Raw genomic sequence first — 26,443 nt, forward strand, 5'->3', positions numbered from 1 at the left:
AACTCTATGCAAGCATATCTATACATGCATGCATGCATGTGTATGTATGTACACACATATGATTAAAACGTCTTAAGACTGCCTGAGTGGTACATTCATAATTTTATGAACTTTTGCAAGCATGAATATGACATCTTGATGTCCCCCATTCGAAGTCTGAAGGACTTAAAATGATGGTATGATAGTCAATCTTTGAAGCCTTGCTGGTCCAGAGTTTGACCTCAGCAAGAAGAAAAAAACATTGATGCTGCTTTTTTGAAGCATCCAGATTAATACGTTGTTTAAAAAGGCTTGAGGAATACACTTATGTACGTGTCTAAGCATGGATAAACAGTTACTGACTGCATTACAAAATAAGCGATGTTGCCTAAGGTTTGCAGTATACTTAACAGGTCCAAAACTAAATACGTAGGGTCATTTTCGATTAGTTCATTGTACATAAACCCAGTATGCCTGGGTGTAAATAGAACTATGTACATGACCAAACTGTAGACAAACCAATCTTTAGAAATCGTGTCTTGTTAAAATACAGATACCAAAGCATCCAAGCTTGGTGAGCACCAATGGCTGCCATTTACTCAAAGTTCTTGAGAACATGTTACCAATCTTGTGCTTGGTCTTAATGTATATTTTGATAGTTCTTCCACTCTGCTAGGTATGAAATGATAACTTCAATATGTAGACATATCTTCCACCTTGCATTAAGATTACTGTGTATTTTTGTAACTTGCTTTCATAGTTCTCTTCATGATGTTTAATTTTCATGAATAAATTTGATTGTTGGCACGTTATGTGCTGCTAGATGATCTCAACACAGTAATATATGGGTTTTGAATTAAAATTTCATTTCAAATAAGAGTTACATTAACCTTAGTCTTCGTGATAAAATAGCTTTGAACACAGTTTAGTCACTAGATCTGGCCATAACATTTGTTTCTTACTTGTCAAAGTGACCAATTTTTCTCCCATGAGTTTACCAGCATCAACCGTCGACTCCTACAGACTGATGAGCCTGCCCAACAAAATCAGATTATATTTATATTTTTCAAAACATTGTTCGTGCATGATGTTTCTATTTACTCTGAGGCGCACTTGTCAGATATCCAAATATTCTGACTTTTTCATCCAAATAGTGCTTTCTTGGATGATGCATGAATTTATGAAATATCTGGTAATGAAATGTGAAGTCGATTAATTTCTCAAAGCAACCTTTAGTGTCTTCCTGGATTGTCCAGAAATAGTCCTTGGTCAGTTGGTCTATCATAAGTTTTTGTTTGTCACGTTCTTCCACCAGATAATGTTGATTTCTCCTTCAAAATATGCACCTTAAGCTCCTAAGTTCTGCTTACAAAGATCTTTTGTTGTAAACTGGTCACCAGGAAATTTCAACTTTTTCTGTTTTTGCTTCCAATAATTACAATGTCATCCCTGCATACAAGGGGGATGATTATGTCGTTACGTCTTGAACGATCGTCTTTTGTGAATGCTAATTATCAATAGTGCACCTTTTGGCACCAAACTCACGGTTTCTTTTCTTTCTTTCCTCTTCCTTTTGGAAATATGGTAGGAATGCCACCATCTTGATTCAATCTCAGGACGTCTTCCCAACAAGCTCTCGCAAGTCCTGTTGGCAACAGTCTCAATAGCTGCATTAGGCTTTATTCTATTGTTTCAAGTATGGTGTTCCGTACCGGCCCGAACCGGTTAGTGCACTCCGTACCATACCGTACTGGTGGGGAACCAGTTCGGTTTAGACCGGTTTTTCAGAAAATGGTCTGAACCGGACCGAACCGGTCGGTTCGATACGGTATCGGCCCAAACCGCCCGATACTACGCGGTTTGGTTTGGTATGATACAGTATGGCACCGGTTCGGTGCGGTATGGTTTAGTTTTCTTTGTTTTTTTTTTAGCTGTAGGGTGGGATTTTTTTTATTGTCAGTACGGGCTAGTACGGGATGATACGATATGCTACCATACCGACCGGTAGCCGGCACGGGGTCCGGTACCAGTATTTAAAACCTTCAAGCAATAAATGAGCTGCTTCAGCTTGGAAACTTCATTTTCCTCAATCTGAGCAACAAAACCCAGAGTGATTTCTAGATTCTTCTAAAAGACTCCGGGTTTTGAAATGAGCATAAGAATTGACTGGAGAAGCCTAAGAGGCCAAGACATCAACCTGTCATTGTTGTACACTTGTATGTGTTGTTATTTTGCAGCAACCCTGCTATCATATAATTTCTTAAGAAAAAAGGAAAGGGAAAAAAAGAATGGCAAACTGATGCAAGGTCTCGAAGGCATGCTTCTTCCCTTTTCCGTTGATCAAAAATACTAAGATGGCCATGACTAGTTGCTGCATGACCAGAATCCCTGTGTTAGTTATGTCAGCCACTGCTATCTTCTTACATGCATAGAATGGGTCCAAACAGTTAGGTTCCATCTATAATTAGTCAATAATACATAAGCTCATCAAGCCCATTTATGTGTCCAAATAGAATTATCCACACGGATAAATTATAGTCAAATTGATATTGACAATAATTTATCCATCTAATGAGAAAGAATCATAGATCCATCAGAATTTAACATGACTAAGTATATGAGTTTCACACATCTTCTTTCCTCCTCAATCACGTCTTGCATCAAGATCATGCTCTGCAAGTGATTAAAGGCTTTGTGGAGGTTGGCATTCTTTTAAAAATCCTTAGTAAGTGCAAATGAGCAGTTATATGTTTAGTCCCCAAGGACGATGAGTTCCATACCGAGGAGCAATGTAATAGAATGCTTTCTAAACCAGCATTAATATGTGGTAAATGAATTTCTTGCATCTAAAATGTCTAGGATTTTCATCATTACCTAGTAGCTGTGCTCATCCTAAGTGTCAATGTTATAAAATCAGTGTGGTTTCTTGGAACCTTTTTAAGTCAGTGTGCAAGTTGTGAACAATACTATGGGCCACTGAAATTTCTATCTAGAAATGTATGTGTATTTGTGTAGGCTGGTAATTTATCAATGATCCACTTGACTTGAGATATCATGTAGAATATGAGATCAACAAATTGCTGTATTGATGCTTGATGTTCATTTGTTCGAAGTGCTAAGAGTGCTGTGTGGAAACCCGCCGTCATACTGTTGATCATTTTGCCTTCTCTCCCATCTCCAAGATTATGCTTTTTACAACTTATTCATCTTCTGCCTTGTGGTTCCTCATTTTACTCTTTGCTGGTGCCAGGGTTTGCCGTACTGGGCCGAACCGCCCGATACGAGGCGTACCGAGCCGGACCGGTACATTACCGATCCAGTTCGGATATTTTTTTCGAAAAACTCCCCGAACCGCACCGAACCGAGCGGTTCGGTCCGGTTCGTGTTCATACCGCCCAAAATCGGACGGTATGGATCGGTTCGGACCGGTTCGGCGTGAACCGAACCGTGCCGACATCCCCACATGCAAAAAGTGGGGAGGGGGGAGGGGTGGGGTCAGAGAGCTTTTAAATGATTGAGAGGTGTTAGAGTTCTCTGAGAAGTTTCAGAGAACTCCCGAAGCATATGAAGGTCTCAACGAAACCGTTGAGATCTCCAAAAAATTAGAAAAAAAAAAAACTCCGTCAAATTGTAGGAGTGGTTCGAAGAGAGGCTGATCTTTGGCCGAAGGTAAGATAATATGTTATTTTCGTAGTAAATATTTTTTTTTATTTTTGTTGTTAAAAATAGTATAAGAATGAGAAAGAATAAAAATAAGAGAAAATCATGCCAAAATCTTGTGATTTTGGTATGATTTAATTATATGTGATAGATTTTTGAAAGATCTACACGATGACATCAAAATTATTAATTTTTATTAATTATATATTTTTTAAATATTTTTAAATATTTATTTATTTAAAAATTTAAAAAAAATTAAATTTTAGGAAAAAAATTTGAGTTTGGGAATCATGTTTAGAATGATTCAAGCTACTTAAATCTAATTTCAAATTTTTTTTTCAAATATTTAAAATTAAAAAATTTAATTATAAAATAAAAAATATATAAAAATAATGTTATATTTTAGTTAATTTAAAAATATTATTTGAAGCATATAACATATTTATTTTGAATTTATAAGTTTTAAAATAATTATTAAAATTATTTTAAAATTATATATAATTATTTTAATTATCATTAAACTATCGTGTTTTGTTATACTTGCATATATTTATAAGAAAAAAATTTAGAGCATGACGTTCGTTCACTTTAATTAATCAGCTATTTTATAGTATATATTTATTTATATAAAAATTATTAAAAAATTAAAAAAATAAAAAATCAGTGTTAGTTTTGAAATTGAGAATAATGTTTAGAATGATTCAAAATAATTGAAATATTTGAATCTAACTTGAGATTTTTTTGAAATTCTTTTTGTAAATATTTAAATAGTAAAAAATATTATCAAATAAAAAATATATGTAATTAGTGTTATATTACAGTTAATTTGAAATAATTAGTATTTTGTTATACCTGCAGAAATGAGTAAGAAGAAAGATCCAGAGCGTGACATCGGTTGGGATCATGGTGAGATGCTCTCGGCTCGGCATTATTGGAGATGCAAATGGTGCAACACAGAGTTCAAGGAAGGAGGGGTGATTAGGTTGAAGCAGTATCTGACTGGTGGTTATCCTGATGTATCCATGTGTCGAAAATATCCGCAAGAGGTCCGACAATTGATGAAAAAGTACTTTGCTGATTTGAAAGCAGCGAAAGAAAGGGCAAAGCAGGAAAAGACCGAAGTAGACCGTCGAGCTGCGGAGCCACCTTCTTATCACTCTAGAGAGTCAGAGGCTTTTGCTTCAGATGATGAGGCATAGATTGAGGCTGCCATTCAGACGAGCTTGGCGGATCAGTACCAGCAGGAGGAGTGGTCCGATACAGAGAGCGATTCGGACCATCATGCTACGAATCAGGATCTGGATCAGCGACAGGTAGGGGAGAATTCGAGTTGAGGACTACCTCAATCAGAGAGCCTGGTGGTAGAGAGAGCAGACGCAGCATGTCTTCTTTGTTGGGAGCTTTTGGCAGTAGGAGGAGGTCCTCCAGAGATATTCCAGCAGGAGCCAGCATTCAGGATTTAGATCCACATGCTTTGCCCAGCAAGGATTCAAAGCAGCAGAGAATTGACAGTATGCTGAAAAAAGATAAGAAGAAGGATATGTGGCGAGCTATTGGATCATGATTTCATTTCAGTCATATTCCAGCAAATGCAGCAGCCAATCCTTACTATCGATCTGTTATTTCAGTCATAAAGGCTGTCGGTCAGGGTGTAGATCCTCCAGGACCTAAGGATATATATGGTCAGCTTCTTGACAGCAACAAGGAGGATCTGCAGAGATGGATTGCTTCTTATAAAAATAAATGGCCTACATACGGTCTGACAGTGATATGTGATGGTTGGACAGGTTCTACTAGGCGGAGCATCATTAATTTTTTGACATACTGTGATTGAAAAATATTTTTTCACAAATCAATTGATGCTTCAGATAAGATGCACGATGCCACGTATATCTTTGGTCTGATGGAGGAGGTGATTGATTCAGTGGGTGAGCAGCATGTCGTGCAGGTCATCATAGATAACGGACCACAATATAAGGCTGTCGGAGAGTTGCTGATGGAGCAGCGACCGCAGATATACTGGACCCCATGTGCTGCACATTGCATTGATCTTATATTGATGGATATCGAAAAGATTCGCAGGGTGCAGCAGGTAGTGGAGATGGCCCAGACCATTACTAGATTCATCTACAACCACACATGGGTTCTTTCATTGATGCGGACGTATACTGGGGGGGAGATCTTACGACCGGGTATCACACGGTTTGCTACCAACTACATAGCACTTGATAGTCTTCTTCAGAAGAAAACAGCCCTATGTCAGATGTTTGTCAGTGCTAAGTGGCAAGAGAGCAGATATGCGAGGGCCGGCACTGATGAAAGTCATGTGGAGAACTTGGTGACGAGTTAGTCATTTTGGCAGCTGGCTGAGAAGGTAGTGAAGACTATCAAGTCTTTATATGAGGTGCTTCGCGCCGTGGACTGCGAGAGATACCCCCAGATGGGCTTTCTATATTACATGATGGAGAGGGCAAAGAAATAGATCAGTGAGAATGATCCCAAGCATGCTCAAAAATTCATTAACATTATTGAGCGCCGTTGGGACTATCAGATGGGCAGAAATTTGCATCTAGCTGGTAAGGTTGGATTCAAGAATGTTTTAAAATATTTTTCGAAGCATAAAAATAAAATTGTGCTTAATCAATCTTGAAATTTATCTGCAGCTTATTACTTGAATCCGAGATTTCAGTATACTATTCCGGGGATAGATATGGATAGCGAGCTTCTTGCTACTCTTCGCAATGTCATATATAAGATGGTGCCCTATCCAGAAATCGTGTCGTTGTATCTGCAAGAGGTATGCTAGTTTAAAACAGATGTAATTATTCAACTGAATTCGATCTGATATATTTATAAATAATAAATATATTTTATTTCAGATGAAACAATTTAGAGAGGGATCAGATAGTTTTGGAGTCCCATCAGCTGTCATAAGCAAAAAACAGATGAATCCAGGTAAATTACATATCAATAATGAGCAATATAGATTGATATGTAATTTTGCTTAATAATATCATCAAATTTGATATGTAATTTTGCTTTTATAGCTGAATGGTGGATTCATTTTGGAATGTCAGCAGAAAATTTGAGATATATGGCTGTCCGTATTCTTTCTCAGACGGTCTCTGCTAGTGGCTGTGAGTGTAATTGGTCCACTTTCGTCATTATCTATAGCAAACAGAGAAATTGTCTGACACAAAAATGTCTCGACGATCTTGTATATGTTCATTACAATTTGAGGTTGAGGTTAAAATGTATTCAGAAGAAAGTTTAGTTGAAGTACACTGATCCGACGGTGGATGATTATGCCGACGAGGATGACGATCCCATCATCAGATGGCTTGTAGGTCAGCAGCAGGAGCCAGAGCTTGATGAACCAGGACCCTCTCCATGACCAGCCAGTGTGGTGGCGAGGGAGATCAGGGTGGATCCAGGGCAATGGACAGAAAAAAATATTCCACATAGGGTTCCAGCTGATTAGCCACAGTTTGAGGGGACACAAGGGACTCATTCATCACATGACTCGCTATCCGATACATCTTTCCAGAGATTCTAGCAAGAGATGTATAGACGATCCTCCCGACAGCCAGCAAGAAGGCATCCATCCTTCCAATCACAGGAAACTCAGTCACAGAGGGGCACAAGGGGGAAAAGAAAAAGACAGTTGTATGTGCACCACTCTCGAGAGTACAGGAGCTATCTAGTTCAGATACGGATACCAGGGAGAGTGATGATGATACTGGTAGTAGTAGCCATGGATCTGATGTTCAGAGAGAAACTGGAGGATAGGAGACCACCGTTTATGAGACAGCCACAAGGTGATATTCGATTCACCAGTGAGTCTCAGTTTACGCATGTCACACAGGATAGGGATCATGGTGGATGAGTCGGTAGAGATCGTGGGGAGTCGATTTCATATAGACGATGGACTCCTAGAGGTCGTCTAGCACATGATGCAGCTGCGGACGATCTTACAGTGGAGTAGGGTCCATAGATGTATCTGGGTCATCTTCGCATTATGGATCCTATTATCCACAGCCACCTATGATTCATATGCATATGGTGCATTCGAGGCATCATCTTCTAGTGGTTACTACCCTATGCAGCCTGGAGCATCTTACGGATCAGATTTTGCTACTGGTATATTTGGATGGGCTCCTCCACAACCGTACCATCATCTCGAGGATACTTCTCAGAGTCAGAATTTTAGCGAGAGGTCTGAGATGTCTTACAATCCAGAGAGGATGCCTTATGGGATGATGAATATTCGAGAGTACGGTGCAGCTTGGCTAAAGGGTTGGACTGATATCCCTTCAGACTATGTTGATCCAGACATCTACGAGCGTCACAGACACTCGACAAGAAATTAAATACAGAGTACATCTTAAGGTTTGTATATCAGTTATTGTGCTTTGTACGTAAATATTTAGATACATTTTAATGCGTATTTTATATATTTTTTCTTTAGTTTTAAGATGACATAGTTGAAATATAATGTAAATAAATATATGTTTGAAATTTTGGATCAAGAGTCTTTGTACCGCAACCTAACTCCAAATTGAACCCAAATATGTCAATAATATGCAATATAATGCCATATTGAGGTTGTATTTATCAATTATTAACTTCAAAAATCCAAAAAAAAATTAAAAATCGAAAAAAATATTGTGTACCGGTATCGGATCGGTATGCCTTGGTGTACCGTGTGTCGATATGGTACCGATACCGTACCGTACCAGTCCGGCACCGGCATGCCGTCCGGTACCGGTACAGCGAACCTTGGCTGGTGCACATTAATTTGCTTTTCTCTAGGCTACTTTATACAATTTTAACTTGAGTAGCTTCAACCAATCCACAAATGCTTCAACACCATAGTAATGGTCATATATATTACATTACTGACCATATCTGCTATCATTGGTGCTTTTGAGTCCTTCTAGAAATTGAATTTTAAGGATACCAAAGTCCAAATGTATATGCCTCAGCCTACTTAAGGGGCTAGCTAGATATTATTAATTGGTATACTTAGCCCTACTTAAGAGCCCAAGAACTCCCTGATGCACACCCCATGTAGGACTCGACATATAGCATAGGTCCTCTTGCACTATCACTAATTAAGCATTAGCATCCTTAGGAAGGGTTCAATCACAAGCACCAAGACTGGCTCGTGGTCAGCTCCAAAAGGCCCATGGTGCAGTCTCATAGGTAGATGCACTATAGGCCAAGTTAGCTCTGCTTAAGTATGCAAGACCTTCCTAACACAATCAATGTGGGACTAAACATACCCATGCATGTTCTCACATTTTGTTTATCAATTATGATCAAGGTATGCCATACCATATTGAACTAGGAGGAACGGGGCATACCGTATTGGTACAAAACCGATACACAGTGTGAGAGGCATATCGATGCTCGATAATTCGAACTGGCCTCTATATCAGGCATACCGATACAATACAAGGTGGTGTCAATATGGGGTCTGATACCAAGATGGCATACCTTGTTATGATTGATTGCCCATTTAGATCTAAGCTTCCGTTTCCTTTAAAGGTATTCTATGTAATTTCAATTTAGGCCTTGTTTGTGTGCTCATGGAACCAAAGATTAATAAACTCTAATAAGCAAATGATGCATCAAGAGACTGCTCCACGAAAAGTTTTGTAACAACCCATGATGTCATACAAAAAAGCTAGGCATAAGTTATTGTTTGGATTCCTTGGTTGGTGTAGTATATGTATAAAAAATCTACCTGATGCATAAATGTAGGGCTAAACAGATGCCTGCATGGATCCTCACATTCTCCAGTTTTAAGCCCTAGTATCCTCTTTAGAAATCTAATTATAAATATCATGATCTACTCGTGGACGGTCCCAAAAGGGCCCATGCTATAGTGTCTCCTAATCCACATAGGTCATGAGCCAAGTTTGCTCTGATACCATTTGTAACAACCCAGGATCTCATCCAAAAAAGCCTGGTAGAAGGTATTGTTTGGGTTCTTTGGCTCTGTGTATGTACCCAAGATTTACTCAATGTATATCCAATATGGGACTAAACATATGCCTATAGGGTTTCCCAAGTTCACTTTGGAATTTAACAATTCAATTGTTTGGATGTCAAAGGAATATTTTTAGGAAAATTTTCTATAGTATAGGAGAGGATTGGGATGGTGAAGGTGGTGATGATGACAACTATTTTGCAGTAGTATGGTAGTAGGAGATGGTGATGGTGGTTATAGTAAGATGGTGCTAGTGGAGGTTGAAGAGGTGATGATGGTGATGGTGGTCATAGTGTGATGGTGATGATGGAGGTTGAAAAAGTGATGATGATGGTGATAGAGATGATAATAATTATGATAATGGTGGTACTGCTGGTGATGATGTTGATGAAGGTGAGAATGGTGATGGTTGTGGCAATGGTAGCGACCAAGGAAGGCTGAACTCGTACTGGAGATGGTATTGATCGTTGGTCGGTATGGTATGGTACCGGTACCATATCGACACTCAGTACGGCATGGCCTACTAGCCAAACCGACACGCCAATTTTTTTTTATTTTTTGTTTTATTTTCAATTTTTTTTATTTCTAAGATGTCTAATCAATTTCTCATTATTCTTGAATGATTTTAAGCCCAAATTGATGTTTCTTGATGTTATTTGATGTTTGTATCACTCTGATATACCTTGCGATTAAATGTGATGTGGATATGAATCTAACATAATGTTATGCTAGAGGAAAGCAATCTTACAAGGACTAGATTATATTGAACTTAAAATACTCAAATCAATTAAAAAATAAAAAAATAAATAATTAATATATATTGAGATTTAGAATCTCGTTGAGTGCCAATATTATTAATAAATATTTGGATCATTTATATAATATGATGAAATATCTGCCTGTTCCTCTAACCATGCAGTACTATAGTCCTCTGTGCTCATCCCATAAGGTATGTGAGATGGATTGTAACTTATTCCAGATCTCTTGTTGAAGCTTTAGCTCTGAGAGGTGTCCTCGGACTAACAATACGAATGTGGAAGGGCCTATCCGAACATACCGGCAGCAAAATCCGATCTGTAAGATACTTTGGACTGCATAGGATAGTAGCCACTGGAAGATAATGCCTAAGACATACCATATCCATATCCATATGGATCATAAGCTTTCTGTGGTTGTGGATAAGAGGATTCAGAATATGATGAACCTGATACTTCCATAGATCCAACTCTACGTGCGAGATCATCTACAGCTGTATGATATCCTGAATGATCTCGAGAAGTCTGTCATTTGTATGAAATTGTATCCTCATGGACTTTATCAGCTTAGATATTGTGGTTACTATTCTATATGGCATACGTGAATTGGTACTCACCACTGAATCGAAGACCACATTGCGACTGTCTCATAAATAGTGGTTTTCTGTCCTCCACTTCCTCTATAACTATCAGATTCATGGCCATCAGAAGAATATACCATCACTGCTCTGTCTGGTCTCTGAATCTAAGTGAACTGGATCAATTGACTGCTCCACCCTCTCTATCGGGGTTGCAACTATTTTTTCTTTTTCTTTGTCTGTGTGTTGAGGAGCTGCTTGCATTCTCTTTGTGCCTCATGAGGAAGTCTACTATGGCTGATCAGTCGGAAATCTGGATGAAATATTATTGGTTGCCTATTGCTCAACATCCACCCCAACCTTACTAGCTATGAAACTGGCTAGTCGTGGAGGCATTCCTGCCTCATCAAGTTCCAACTCCTGCTGTTGACCCACAATCCATCCGATCATCAGATGCTCCTCATCGTTAATAAAGTTATTTATAGTTGGATCCGAGTACTTCAAGTCAACTTCCTTTTGAATGTATTTTAGCCTCAACTTTAGATTGTAGTTAACATATACAAGATCGTTGAGGTATTTTTTTGTCAGACGGTTTCTCTCCTTACCTGGATAAGGACAAAAATCGATCAATTGCGCTTACAGTCACTCGAAAAGACCATCCAGAAGAGGATCCGGATGGCAAGTTGCTTTAGAATAGGAGCCGCCAATCCAAAATGGACCCATCATTCAGCTGTAAAAGCATTAAGATTGAACAAAATTAAAAATAAAATTGTATCATATTAGACTTATTAGTAGCTATATAATGTCAAATAAGAGTTGTCGATCATATATAATCTATCTGGATGTAACTTTTTTTGCTTGCGACCGCCACATCTGTTTCAAAGCTATCGGTGTCCTCCCTAAACTTTTTCATCTATAAAAAATATATTTGTTATAATGTGTTACTGGTTGAAGATATAATTAAGTTAACAAAAATCACTCAATCTCACTTATTTTTTGTATGCACGTTGCTATGATTTCTGGACCAGGCTCCATCTTTTATATCACATTTCGTAGGGACGTCAGAATGTCATCATCCATGCCTATCCTAGGTATCATATTTTGGAACTTCGAGTCCAGATAATAAGCTATAGATAAATTTTAGAAATAATTAAACATATTGTACAAATACAAGAGTAATCAAATGTTCAGAGCATTCTTGATTTGTTGCTTACTTGCGAGAAATAAATTTCTAGCTATTGATAGTCCCATCGATGCTCAATGATTGGATGTACTCATGGGCATGTTTCAGATCTACTGACCTAATTTGATACTTTGTTCTCTCCATTATGTGATATAAGAAGCCCATCTGGAAGTATCTTTCACTATCTATAGTCCGAAGCACCTCATATAAAGGCTCGATAGCCTTCATTATGTTCTCACCCCATTGTCAGAATGTCTGTCTCGTCACTAAGTTCTCCACATTGCTCCCCTCAATGCCTACCCTAGCATATCCACTCTTTGGCCACTCAAAACTGATAAATATCTGACGTAGGCATACTTTCTTATCAATAAGGCTGTCAAATGTTATATAATTCATAGGGAACCATGAGACACCTAATGTCAATGTCTCCCCCCATATATCACCGCATTAATGATAGGACCTGTTGGGTATAAAATACCCCCAGCCAAAGTTCGTAAAAGGCCGACCCTCCCAGGGCTCTTCCGGCTTTCGACCTTATGTGGTGTCTTTCTGAACTCTTCCGGCTGTCCGAGCTTCCATAATACCATCCGGACTTTTTCAATAATGAGCTCCTCCATTCATATACCGGACTGCTCCAAATGCTCTCCGGGCTTCATTATCAGTCGACTTTCTATAGTGATCGGCTACCCTCTGAATCTCTTCCAGACTTCTTCCTGTCACGAGCGACTTTACTCCGAACTTCTTCCGGACTTCGTCAATATCCGAGCTTCTCCAACAGCAGGACTTCTACAGTAACCAGACTCCATCCAAGTTTCTACGGCGGTCGACCGCCTTTCGGATTTCATCCGAGCTCCTACAAGAGCCGGATCCGAGCCGAACTTCTACAGCGGATGGATCCCAGACGAATTTCTACAACGGACGGGCTCCACCAGCCGGATCTCTACTCCGAACTTCTATTGCAAGCGGACTTCATCCGAGCTTCTACAATAAGAAGTCTCCATTCGAGCTTCCACGGTAATCGATCTTCGTCCGAGCTTCTACAATAAGCAGTCTCCTTTCAGACTCCTACAAGAGTCGGACTCCGTCCGAACTTCTACAACAGAAATTGAATCCCGGACTCCTCCAACGTTCGACCTTCCCCAGTGCCTCAAGACTCCTCCAGCGGACGAACCTTCACAGCGCCATCCGAACTCCACTGTCGGACGATCCTCTACCGGATTCCTCATGAAATCGGACCTCTCCGACGGACAATCTTCAGACGAGCTTCCACATCAGGCAAATTCCAGACGGACTTCTCTAGCAATCGGATTCCAACCGGACTTCTCCAATAGAAAGTCTCCGTCCGAGTTTCTACAGCAGATGACTTCCGCCTGCAGCATCAGCGCCCAAGGCATCTGACAATAGTGGACTCGTCAGTAACCTCGGAAACATCCGAGCTTCTCTTAGATTACTGAGACAGAGAGCCATTCCACTCCATCAGACATCCCAGCCGAGCTTCAGCCGTCAGGTCCGAACTCTTTGGCAAGTCGCGACAATGGACACTACCCCACTCCGCTCTCTGTAACGAATCCCACGTGGCACCATCACTTTCTGGCAAGTCGCGACAACGGACACCACTCCACTCTCCATAACAAACTCCACATGGCCCTGAACGGCCCACTGACGCCACTACTCTCCGTAACAAACTCCGCGTGGCCCCGAACGGTCCACTACCAGGCAGTTGCGGACGTCGCTATCAATCAGTTACGCTCTCCCGTCTATAAAAGAGATCTCCAGATACGTTTTTCTCTAAGCTCTAAACTCTATCTCGAAATTCTGTTAAAATCCTATTCGAGTGCTTCATTTCTGTTGAAGCAGAGTACTGACTTGAGCGTCGGAGGGTCTTGCCGGAGCACCCCCAACTCCGATTTAGACTTTCTTTGCAGGTCCCGACGGCGGCCGCGATCCTCTCGACTCCAGCTTCTTCGGTGTCGGCGGAATTCTGCACCAACAGAATTGGCGCTAGAGGGAGGGTCTTGTGTCTTCGCAGGATCCTTGTTCTTAAAGGAGTGCTCAACGGGACTGTCTCCGATCATCTTCTTCGACATCTTCCTCTTCTCCTACCAGATCCCCACCTGATGCCTCCCCGAAAGGCATCCACCAGGCGATTTACGGCCTCCGTGGCCAGATCTCAGCGAGATCCGCAAGCTCCGGCCTCGTCTCCAGCTCTTCTTTCTCCAGCAACGGCGGTCGGCATGGAGCAGTTCGACCTACTGGTTCAGCAGGTCAGGGGCCTCATCGAAGCAGTGCAGGCGATGCAGCAGCAGCAGCCGCAGGCATCTGTGCGGCTGGAAAAGCATCGTCGGAGTTCCAGAATCTGGCGATCGGACGGCCTACTTGGGCCAGTCGCCCTGTGTTCCCCGGAAGGGGAAAGCAGAGGGCAGAGAGCCCTCCGTCTGATCATGATTCCACCCCCGGAGGGTCCCTACCTCTGTTCTGCCAGAAGACCCTCGAGACTCGCAGTCGAGAGGATCTCCTGGATCAAAGGTTCCAGGAGATGAACTGGCGGATCGAAGAGCTCCGCCATGCTCCCCCTGCTTACGGTGAAGATATCTGTACTGACCCTCCTTTCTCTCAAATGATTATGCAGGAACCAATCCCGCCAAACTTTAAGCTTCCCCAATTTGAGAGCTACGACGGGACCGCGGATCCGGTTGATCACCTTGAGGCCTTCTGGACAATGATGCTGCTCCATGGTGCGTCAGATGCCATCCTGTGCCGAGCTTTTCCGTCTACCTTGAAGGAAGCAGCAAGAAACTGGTACTCGGCACTAAAGTCGGGTACTATCTTCTTCTTTGATCAGATGAGCCACCAGTTTGCTGCTCATTTCGTCAGCAGCCAGCGTCCCCAGAGAGGTTCGGAGTCCCTCATCAACATGAAGTAAAAGGAGGGAGAATCCATCCGAACTTACGTCAACCGTTTTAACGCCGCCGCATTGGAGGTCCGGAACTTGGACCAGTCAGTTGCAATGGCCGCCCTGAAGAGCGGTCTTCAAAAGAACGATCTTCTGTTTACCCTGAAAAAGAAGTATCTCAGGGACTTCGCTGATTTGCTAGCTCGGGCTGAAGGGTATGCCCGAGCAGAGGAAATCTTTAAGATGAAGGACGAAGAGACCGTGAAGGAGCGGCAGGCGGGTGACTCCAGCAAGCCTGCAGCTGAAAAGGGGCCGAGTGAAGCTCGGCCATGTTCTCGAACTCCCTCCGGACACAAGCGTGTCCAGACTCCTCTCCGGGCTCGTAGGCAGAGAAGCCCGGACCGTAGAGTTCGGCGGAACTCTCCCCCAAGAAGATTCCACAGCTACGCCCCTCTCAATGCTTCAAAAACCCAAGTACTGATGGAGGTCAGGGAGCAGCTACCAAGGTCGGAAAGGATGCGCACACACCTAGGGAAGCGCAACCCTAACAAGTTCTGCCTCTATCATCGTGACCACGGCCACGACATGGAGGAGTGCATTCAGCTCCGAGACGAGATCGAGGAGCTCATCAGACTCATCGAGGAGCTCATCAGACGAGGTCGGCTCGACAGATTCATCCGACGCTGGTCTGAGAGTAGAGAAGATCGGTCATGGGCCCTACCATAACCAGGCCATCTAGGAGGGAAGAATAGCCTGGAGATCGGCCTCCAATTGGAATCATCAACACCATCTCTGGAGGACCCCGATGGGGAGCAGACCTTCCGCGATCATGGGATTCGAAAAATCTATGAATGTATTACCAATAACTTTGCCTTAAACAAAAGCTTAATATTTGCATACCTTTTCTTTTGGCATGAGCTTGTAACGACAGGGAGTAGCTCCTTCAGATAATCGAAATTAAACACAAGAGGAGGACCTCGTCTCGATACAAACGAAGGCCCGATTATTTAGAGACCGGATGGGGGGAGAGGCCCTTGCAACGGCCCTTATGCGTCCTCACAGCCATGTTAGGAATAGGAGGAGAACCTCGTCCTAACATGAGCAAAGTCGAAGGCCCGATTATTTAGAGATCGGATGGGGAGAGAGGTCCTTGCAACGGCCCTTATGCGCCCCCACAGTCATGTTAGGAACAGGAGGAGAACCTCGTCCTAACATGAGCAAAGTCGAAGGCCCGATTATTTAGAGACCGGATGGAGGGAGAGGCCCTTGCAACGGCCCTTATGCGCCTCCACAGTCCTGTTAGGAACAGGAGGAGAACCTCGTGCTAACATGAGCAAAGTCGAATGTCCGATTATTTAGAGATCGGATGGGGGGAGAGGTCCTTGTAACGGCCCTTATGCGCCCCCACAGTCCTGTTAGGAAAAGGAGGAGAACCTCGTCCTAACATGAGCAAATCGAAGGTCCGGTTATTTAGAGACCGGATGGGGGAGAGGCCCTTGCAACGGCCCTTACGCACCCCTACAGCCCTGTTAGGAACAGGAGAAAATCTCGTCCTAACAAGGGCTGAAATTGATCTTGTCGGAAACAAGAGGAGAACCTCGTCCTGACACAAACGAAGATCTGGTCGTTTGAGATCGGATGAGGAGAAAAGCCCCTCAGCAGCTCCTCTACACCCCTACAATCCCGCTAGGAGCGGAGGGAAAACCCTCGTCCAAATATAAAGAAAGGGGGAGGAAAAAAAGAAAAAAGTGACGAGCTACACCAAAGATAAAAAAAAAAAAAAACGAACCACATCCAAGACTCAAGGGATCTTTCTCAACGAGGAAGAAAATCTTTGTCAAAAATCTTCAGTCTCTAAGGGGGAGCCCAACACTGACAGGAGAAAATAGACTTCCTCAAAGTAACGAGAAGTTCGGGCCCCAAGCTCAAACACCAGGAGAGAGCGTCAAACTCGAATGGCCTCGAAAAGACCTTCGATCATGAATAAAAAGGGCGAATTAACACGGCGATGACCCGGAATCTTCAAACAACGTCGACATCGAATAAGATAGAAGACAAAAGAAGCTCGATAAACGACAACTTAATGCAAGAATGGGCAAGGTAATGAAAAAATTTCTTTTCATTTCATTAGTAAAGTGCGCGTTACAAAACCTTTGAAGGCCAAAAAAAGAAAAAAAAATGACAAGAAAATGAAAAGAATACACGGAAGAACGAAAGGTAAAAAAGGCTCTAGGGAAGCTCGGCTTCTTCCGACTTCGAACTCTCGATTCCAGCCATCATCAGGGATTGCTTTAAGATCTCAACTTCTTCTTCCAGTTCCTTCTTTCTTAACAGCATCTCCCGATACATCTGGTGGAACCACCGACTCTCGCCCTCCGACTCCCGAAGCCTCTTCCTCAGAACTTCGGACTCCGCCTCGGCATCCTTGACCGCCTGCTACTCATAGGCCAGCTGAATCTTCAGCCGCTGCAGTTCGGCCTTCTCCTGCCCAAGGGCCATGGACAGTTCTTCCATGGTCCCTCTCAAGGAGCAGAGCTCGTCGGAGCCTTGTACCGAAATGGCCTGTACTCTCTCAGACACCTGCCTCTGAAGGCGGGCAACCTCGTCGGTCGCCGTCTTGAGCTTCCTTCGGTAGTCGTCTACTTGCCCGCACCAGCCGACTCGGTAGGCGTTGTAGTTCACCTCGGTGTCTTGCAGCTGCTTCTGGAGGTCGGAGAATTTCTTCGATCAGTCCCGATCGTGGTTGGCCTGAGTCGTGAGCCAGGACGAGCTTCCTTTCAACTGGCCGATCTTTTCCCGTACAGCCGCCAGCTCGACCTCAAGGGAGCTGATCTTGGAAGCCTGAGTCCAAGATCGGTCGCTAGCGCGTTTTTGAAGTTCCTCAAGCTCCTTCATGAAGTCAGCCTTCCTTCGGGTGTAGTCCATGAAGCCTTTTTTGTGGAGGTTTCGAAAGTGAGTAGCCTCCGCAGTGGCCTCCGAATGGCTTTTCCTCAGTCGGTGAAGTTCATCATCCAACTTCTTTGATTTCTTCGTTAGATGACGAACTTCTTTTCTCAGGTCCCGAATCGTCGACTTCAAAGGGATCCCCTATGGCAGGGGAAGAGCTTCGACAGGGCACTGTTGTTGGGAGACAAGAGCGTCACAACACAAATCAGTGCAAGAAAATAAAAGAGAAGAAAAAGGATGCAGAATAAGAAAAAAGAGCTCTCTATAAAGAAGAATCCGATTTTATTGATTAAATACTTCTTAAGTACAAGAGAATGAGGAAAAGTCGCAACAAAAAAAATACAAAATTAGAGGTTTCGAACCTCTGGGGCAGAAGTGGAGGAGCTCGACGCCCCCGGAAGGTCGGTCGCGGCAGCCGCGATAGTCGAAGAAGTTCCGGCTGGAGGAAGACCGGCAGCGGCTTTAGAAGGTCCGGCTTCATCGTCGGACGCCTCATCCAGGAAGCCGAGGTCCAGTTCGGGAAACTTCCCGACCACTTTCTCCTGGCAGAGCTCGAAGCCCTTGATGTGGGCGGCCTGGCCGAATTGGACCTTCAGATCCCTCATCTCGGAGGAGGTTTTGAACTCCTCCACTGCCCGGACCATTGCCTCCGAGATCAGGGTCGGGATCTGCGCCTTCAACTTGGAGACCTCGGCCTCAGCCTTCTTTCTTTCCTCCTCCAAGGCGGCCCTCAGATCTGTCGAGGTTTGTCCCTCCTTCTGCAGCGCCTCTTGGAGACTCGCGACCTCGGCGATCTTCTCTTTGAGGCGGACGGCCTCAGCCAAGCGATCTTCCTCCGCCTGGGCCGCTTCTTTCTTAGCGTTGTTCATCGCCTCAATGTTGGCAATGAGCTGGTACCCAATCTGCAAGAGCAGCCAGGGGGTCAATATAAAAGCTAAGGAATAAGCTGAGTAAAGAAGCGAGAAGAAGAAAGAAGTAAATTGATCTACCTCGAGAAAAGACCCTAGAGAGTCCCAGACCCGCTGCTCAGGATCGGCGTGGACGATCCTGTGGACGACCTTGGGCAGGACGCACCCGTTGATCAATCTCTTTATCAAATCCCTATTGTTGAAGGGATTCTCCCCCGGGTCCTCTTCGGAGCCGTTGGCCTCCTCGATGGCAGTCCTGCTGCTGCGGCTCTTGCGGGCCAACATCTTCTTCCTCCTTTCGGCCCCCGGTGCCTCCTCGAGACGAGCCTCTGGAGCGGGAACCTCGGCCGAGGGGCTTCTTGAAGAGGCTCGGGGGACTGCGGCCTCGACATCGGAGGGGGCGTCGACAGCAATGGCCGCCTGGGCAGGCGCGGCCGAGCTCATCTCTTCTACCTTAGCCCTCTTCGCCACCCCTGAAGATGCGGCGCCTTTCCTCTTATGGGTCCATATCTGCAACAAAAGAAGATCGGCACAGCTTAGAAAAAGTACAAGAAGAAGGAGGAAGCAGCGAATGACAATATATATATATATATATATATATATATATATATATATACTGGCAGGGTTGAGAGGGCTTAGGCCGACGTTAAACAAGAGTTGCTCCTTCAGGAGGTCGGAGAGGAGAGGAGCTGGATAAGCCTCGAGTTTGTTGGAGGCTTCAAGGTCGTCCTTTCCCAGGCTAGAAGCTCGGCGGACGGAGTCCCTCAGGGAGCCCCAAGGGGCAACCCCAGCTCCATGGTCGGACATCGGACATAGAAGTATCTCTCCTTCCAGTTGTGGATAAAAGAGGGGGCACCTTTCAGCAACCCCTTTCTACCGAACTGGGGGGAGAAATACCACCAATCCTTGACCGAAGGGTGACGCTTGAAGGTATAAAAATTCCTAAACAAAGAAAGGGTTGGCTGGACTTCGGCTAAGCGACAGAGGGAAAGAAATCCTATTAGAAACCTAAAGGAGTTCGACGCTACAGAAACTAGAGAAATATTCAAAAAACGAAAAAAAGCAACGACAAAGGATGGAAGCGGAAGTTGAAGCCTGGCGCGGAAGGCTTCCTGATATAAGCAGAAGCGGTCAGGAGGAGGGACGCTAGCCCGGTCAGTTGGCCCGGGAAGCTCAAACTCGTACTTTGGAGGAACCTCGTACTGAATCCTGATCAGCAAGAGTTCGTCCGAAGTCAGAGTGCTCGGAATGATGTCTGGTACAAAGATCGGACGAGGTTTATCTACGGAACTAAGATTTCGGGGAGCTGGAACGGACGAACTCCTAAAACTGCTAGAGGAGGAAGTGTTGGAGGACATTTTGAATCAAGAGAAAACCCTAAAAAATCCCAAAAAAATTGGAAAAAAATAAGAGGCAAAGCGCTCGCGGGGAAACCGAATGGGCGTAACGCGAAGGATAAAAAAAAATGGAAGAAGAACAAGAAAGAGAGGGGTTCCAGAACTAACCTAAGCTGGTTCGAAAGATGCAGGAAGGCAGCAAGGGTGATGGGGATCGACCCGAAGAGCGCCTAAAACTGAGAGGGACACGCTGGAGGAAGACGAAGTTCTCGAGGAAGAAGAAGGGCTCCAACAGAATTCTCAGGTAAGGTGAAACCTCTGAAGGAGGGGGGCGGGTTTAAATAGGCAACGGGATCCGGCGCAATAATGACTGCAGAACTCTTCTGGCCGATCTATAATCGCCGCGTGGCCCACTCATCGTGGCAGACGGCTAAAGGCGACTGACAGAATCATTATTGTGCCGTACCTAGAGCAACGCTCCGGCGAAAATTTGGAAAAAATCTTTTCGAGTCTCCTCGATTCGAAAAGACTCCAGCACCAGCATGCCAAACACCAAAATATCTGAAAACAATCGAGTACGGAAATCGAGGGAGGCAACTTCGACTGTGAAAGCTTCTCTGTACTCCCTTCATTCGGAATCCGAACTCGAAAGTAGGGGGACTGGTGGTGGGTATAAAATACCCCCAATCGAAGTTCATAAAAGGCCGACCCTCCCAATGCTCTTTCGGCTTCCGACCTTATGCGGTGTCTTTCGAAACTCCCTCGGTTGTCCGAGCTTCCATAATACCATCCGGATTTCTTCAATAATGAGCTCCCCCATTCATATACCGGACTGCTCCAAATGCTCTCCGGGCTTCATTATCAGCCGACTTTCTACAGTGATCGGCTACCCTCTGAATTTCTTTCAGACTTCTTCCTGCCACGAGCGACTTTACTCCAAACTTCTTTCGGACTTCGTCAATGTCCGAGCTTTTCCAACAGCATGATTTCTACAGTAACCAGACTCCATCCAAGTTTCTACGGTGGTCGACCGCTTTCCGGATTTCAGCCGAGCTCCTACAAGAGCCGGATCCCAGCCGAACTTCTACAGCGGATGGATTCCAGACAAATTTTTACAACGGATGGGCTCCACCAGTCGGATCTCTACTCCGAACTTCTATTGCAAGCGGATTTCATCCGAGCTTCTACAATAAGAAGTCTCCATTTGAGCTTTTACAGCAATCGGTCTTCGTCCGAGCTTCTACACTAAGCGGCCTCCTTTCAGACTCCTACAAGAGCCAGACTCCGTCCGAACTTCTACAACAGAAATTGAATCCCAGACTTCTCCAACGTTCGATCTTCCCCAGTGTCCTCAAGACTCTTCCAGCGGACGAACCTCCACAGTGCCATCCGAACTCCACTGTCGGACGACCCTCTGTCGGATTCCTCATGAAATCGGACCTCTCCGATGGACAATCTTCAAACGAGCTTCCACATCAGGCAAATTCCAAACGGACTTCTCTAGTAATCGGACTCCTACCGGACTTCTCCAACAGAAAATCTCCATCCGAGCTTCTACAGCAGATGACTTCCGCCTGTAGCATCAGCGTCCAAGGCATCCGACAACAGTGGACTCGTCAGCAACCTCGAAAACATCCGAGCTTCTCTTAGATTGCTGAGACAGAAAGCCATTCCGCTCCATCAGACGTCCCAGTCGAGCTTCAGCCGTCAGGCCCGAACTCTCTGGCAAGTCGCGACAATGGACACTACCCCACTCCGCCCTCTGTAACAGATCCCATGTGGCCCCATCACTCTCTGGCAAGTCGCGACAACGGACACCACTCCACTCTCCATAACAAACTCCACGTGGTCCTGAATGGCCCACTGACGCCACTACTCTCCGTAACAAACTTCGCGTGGCTCCGAATGGCCCACTACCAGGCAGTTATGGACGTCGCTATCAATCAGTTACGCTCTCCCGTCTATAAAAGAGACCCCCAGATACGTTCTTCTCTAAGCTCTAAACTTTATCTCGAAACTTTGCTAAAATTCCATTCGAGTGCTCCATTTCTGTTGAAGCAGAGTACTGACTTGAGCGTCGGAGGGTCTTGCCAGAGCACCCCCAACTCCGGTTTAGACTTTCTTTGCAGGTCCCTACGGCGGCCGCGATCCTCTCGACTCCAGCTTCTCCGATGTCGGCGGAATTCTGCACCAACAGGACCCATATATTGTAAATGAATCTAGTAATCGTCTACGCTAAGTTGATTATTTTTTACACTTTTTTAAGCTTTTCAATATCCATCAACATTAGATCGATACAATGTACAGCATATGGTGTCTAGAATATATGTGGTCATCGCTGCATCAGAATCTCCCCTGCAATCGTATACCGTGGCCTATTATTGTCGGCGATAACCTGCACAATATTTTGCTCTCTGACTTGATCGATCACCTCCTTCATTAATCTGAGATATATGCGGTATTGTGCACATGATCTGAAGCATCAATAGACTTCTGAAAAAATTATTTTTCATCATAATATGTCAGAAAGTTGATAATGGTCCATTTGGAGGGACCACGGTATTCCATATTGGTCCAAACTGATCAGTACACTCTGTACCATACCATACCGACGGAAAATTGGTTTGACTCAGATCGATTTTTCAAAAAATGATCTGAACTGCACCGAATCAATTTTTCAGAAAAGTCTAAATCAGACCGAACTGGTCGGTTTGGTACGGTATCGGCTCAAACCGTTCGATATCGAGCGGTTTGGTCCGGTATGGTGCGGTACGGTATTGATTCGATTTGATTTTTTTTGCCATTGGATGAAATTTTTTTTGAATTTTTTATTATCGGTACGATCCGATATAGTACGATATGGTATCGTATCATACCATATCGGATGGCAATCGACATGAATTCCGATACCAAGTCTACGAACCTTAGGTGGGATCAATCCAACCATCACACATTATCTTAAGTCCATACATCGGCTATTTATTATGATATGATGCAATCCATTTCTGTAGTTCCTCATTGTTGCCAAGAAGCTCATCATAAATGTTCTTGAATCTTGGAGGATCTACACCTGGACTGGCAGTTTGTATAGATGCAATAGTAGAGTGATAATATGTATTAACTGCCACATGTGCTGGAATATGATTGAAGTGAAATTAGGATGCAATATTTCGTCACATATCATTTTTCTTGTCCTTTTTCAACATACTATCAGCCTTCTGTTGCTTGGAATCTCTGCTAGAGGAGGCGTATATCTAAGTCATGAACAGTGACTCCAGCTGGAATCTCTCTAGAGGACTTTTTTTATTGCCAAAAGCTTTCAACATACAAGTAATACAGCTCATGCCTCTACCAATGGGCTCTCTAACTGAGGTCCTTCTAAACTTTGACTCTTCTACAGTACTCGCAAAGTCCGACCTCAACTCATAAATTGATGGCCCAAATTGAGTTCTATGCTTGGCCAACTCCTCAAGCCACCACTAATCTTCCAAGCTCACATCAATGCCAGCCTGAATATGTGCTCCTCATCATCTGGGGCGGATGCTTTCTCTGACTCCCTAGAGTGATAGGAAGATGGTTGCACGGCTCGATGGTCTATTTCCGTCTTCTTCTTTGAAGCCTGTCCTTCTCTGCTTTAAAATTAGCAAAGTACTTTTTCATTAGTTGACGGACCTCTTATAGGCACTTCAGCATATAGCTACATCGGGTTAACCATCAACTAAGTGTTGTTTCAACCTAATTATCTCTTCTTTTTTGAACTCTGTGTTGCACCAATTAATCTCCAATGGTGCAAACCTAAGAGCATTTGCCTGTGATCCCAATCAATATCACGTTCCGACTCCTTTCTTGATGATCCATTTATGATGGTTGAACAATCACAATGGTTCAATAATTATGGCAAAAATAGTAAAATTTGATTCTTCTTTTTTTTATTTTTGAATTATTTTTTATTTTTTAATTAAAAATATTATAAAATTTAAAAATTATGAAAAAATAATTTAGTCTTAGATCCATGTAGATTCCTCCCATGGATGTCATATATATTTTTCTAAGGTAGTAGGCATGTATGAAATGCTATTTATTTTTTAATTTCATTCAAATTTAGGCCTAGGCCACTATGCATATGATGTGTCAAAATTTTGATGGAAGGATATCAAATTTATGTCGAAAGTAGCTTGTAAGCCCCTAAACAATATTTGATTTAACAGTTAATTTTTGAACTTTATTTTTTAATAAATTTTTATGTCAAAAATATATTTTTAATTTAAAAAATTATATATTTAATAAAAATTAATGATTTCTATGTCATTGTGTAGATCATCCATAGATCTGTAATATATCATGAAATCATACCAAAATAAAAAAATCTTGGCATGAATTTCTCTTATTTTTTTAATTTTCACAACTTTTAAAGTCTCGAAACAAAAGAAGAGGAAGAGGAGAAATGGATGCGGGAGATAAGCTCACATACCTCTATTAGATGAGTTCTCCTCGTTTTGTTTGTTGCTTCTACTATGGAAATGGGATGAAACCGAAGGAAGAGAAGTCAGAGACTTCTCTTCGTCCTCTCAGAAGTCTTCGTTTAAATTCCCCCACTGCCAAACACTATAGCAATAGTAACAAAAAAAAAGGGCCGAATTGGTTGGTTCGGCCCTGCACCATGCCGAATCGCCTGGTCTAGTCTGATTCGAACTGGTTTGGGGCAGTTCGGACTATGTTCTAGATTTCAGGGCTGAATCAACTTGATTCTGTGTCGGTTTGGCTCAGTATGGGCCGAACTGGGTGATTCGGTCCAGTTTGGCAAACAATGGTAGCGACTGTGGTGGTGGTCATGGAGGTGAAACATGATGGTCATATATATGGCAGTGGTAATGGTATTAATGCTAATGACAATGGGCCAACTAAAATAGGTCAAAGATGGTTGGAGCCTTGGAGGGAATTGGGGTCATTAATGAGGAAACTAGTAGGAGATAAGGTCACTAAAAGAGGCCAACAAGAGTTAGGGTACCATTACCTCGATAATTGGAATCGGTGCCAAGTGTTTCAGTGTTCTCAAGTATCAGATGTAATAGCTACCAAAAAGCTAGGTATATGGACATGGCGTGCATGTATGCACACAAAGATAGATATTACTAAATGAGCCAACTTTTTGACGATCATCCAAAAAGGAGAAATTTAGGAGAAAAATGAGAATATACATATTGACCAAAATATTGAATTGCCATAAATTTGCTAGTGGTTTAAAACTTTAAATTATTTTTTTGGTACATTTAAAGTCGCTTAAGATGTGTTAAATTCTTAAGTTGATCTTTTATGTTAAAAATATAATGGAACTTTGCATAACGTCCCTGAATGACACTCCTAAAGGTAGTGTATGTGTCAACATTTTTTGCTGATGTCAATAGGATACTTAAGAGGGTTATGTCCAACTGTCCAAAAAATGTCGACACTTCTAGAATCTAGAATTTTTGAAAGTGTAGTGTACATGACTTCACGTAAATTATGGTTTGGATCACTAGAGGAGGACCTTAGGAGGGCTATCAACTAGAGGGGGTAAGTTTGCTGGGAGGAGGCCAAGACACAGAGTTGCACATTGAAGAAAGATTTGGGAAGAAGGTCATCAAGCATAGAAAGGGCGAGAGCATGCAATTGATGAGCTCCAGATGAAATTCTAGAGAACTTTAGTAGTTTAGAATTCCAGAATTTTGGAGGCATGCTCTTCTGACTTTTGACTACCAAATTCCTGTATAAGCACCCTTTTGATTTCTTTCTTTCTTTCTTTCTTTTTTTTTACCATGGGGATTCAAAATCTCTACTTTTTCATCATAGTCTGGAATCTTTGGGTATTCAAATACTATGTAGTGGTAATCATAGCTTTAGTTTGATTTATGTATAGTATTTGCAAATGGCACTCACAAAATTGCCTTTGTACTTGTCCTTGGAATAGCTGATTCAAGGTAAGCTATACTGATACCAGGATCCATATCAGTTGCTGGGGTTACGGCATGGTACAACCCCATGTCGTGCCGTTTTGGGGTATACCAACAAAGAAAATTTGGTGAGGGAGGAGAGAGAGAGGAAGAGTGAGAGTGAGGGAGGGAGGGAGGGAGAGAGATGGATAGGGAGGGGGAGAGAGATGCTGAGAAAGGAGGGCGATGCTGAGAGAGGGGGCTAGAAAGCCCTCCTCTCTTCAATTCCTCTGTAAGGAC

General features: G+C 43.2%; 1 protein-coding gene and 1 pseudogene across 5 annotated transcripts in view; both read left to right on the forward strand.

Annotated features, from left to right (window-relative positions):
• The window catches only part of LOC105048976 (uridine kinase-like protein 3), a 76,837-nt gene that overhangs the window by 41,911 nt on the left and 8,483 nt on the right, over positions 1 to 26,443 (forward strand). The gene's annotated exons all lie outside the window — the stretch shown is intronic.
• LOC140859132 (uncharacterized) lies at positions 361 to 10,098 on the forward strand (annotated as a pseudogene).

This window comes from Elaeis guineensis, chromosome 7, assembly GCF_000442705.2.
Source record: "Elaeis guineensis isolate ETL-2024a chromosome 7, EG11, whole genome shotgun sequence".
NCBI classification, from domain to species: Eukaryota; Viridiplantae; Streptophyta; class Magnoliopsida; order Arecales; family Arecaceae; genus Elaeis; species Elaeis guineensis.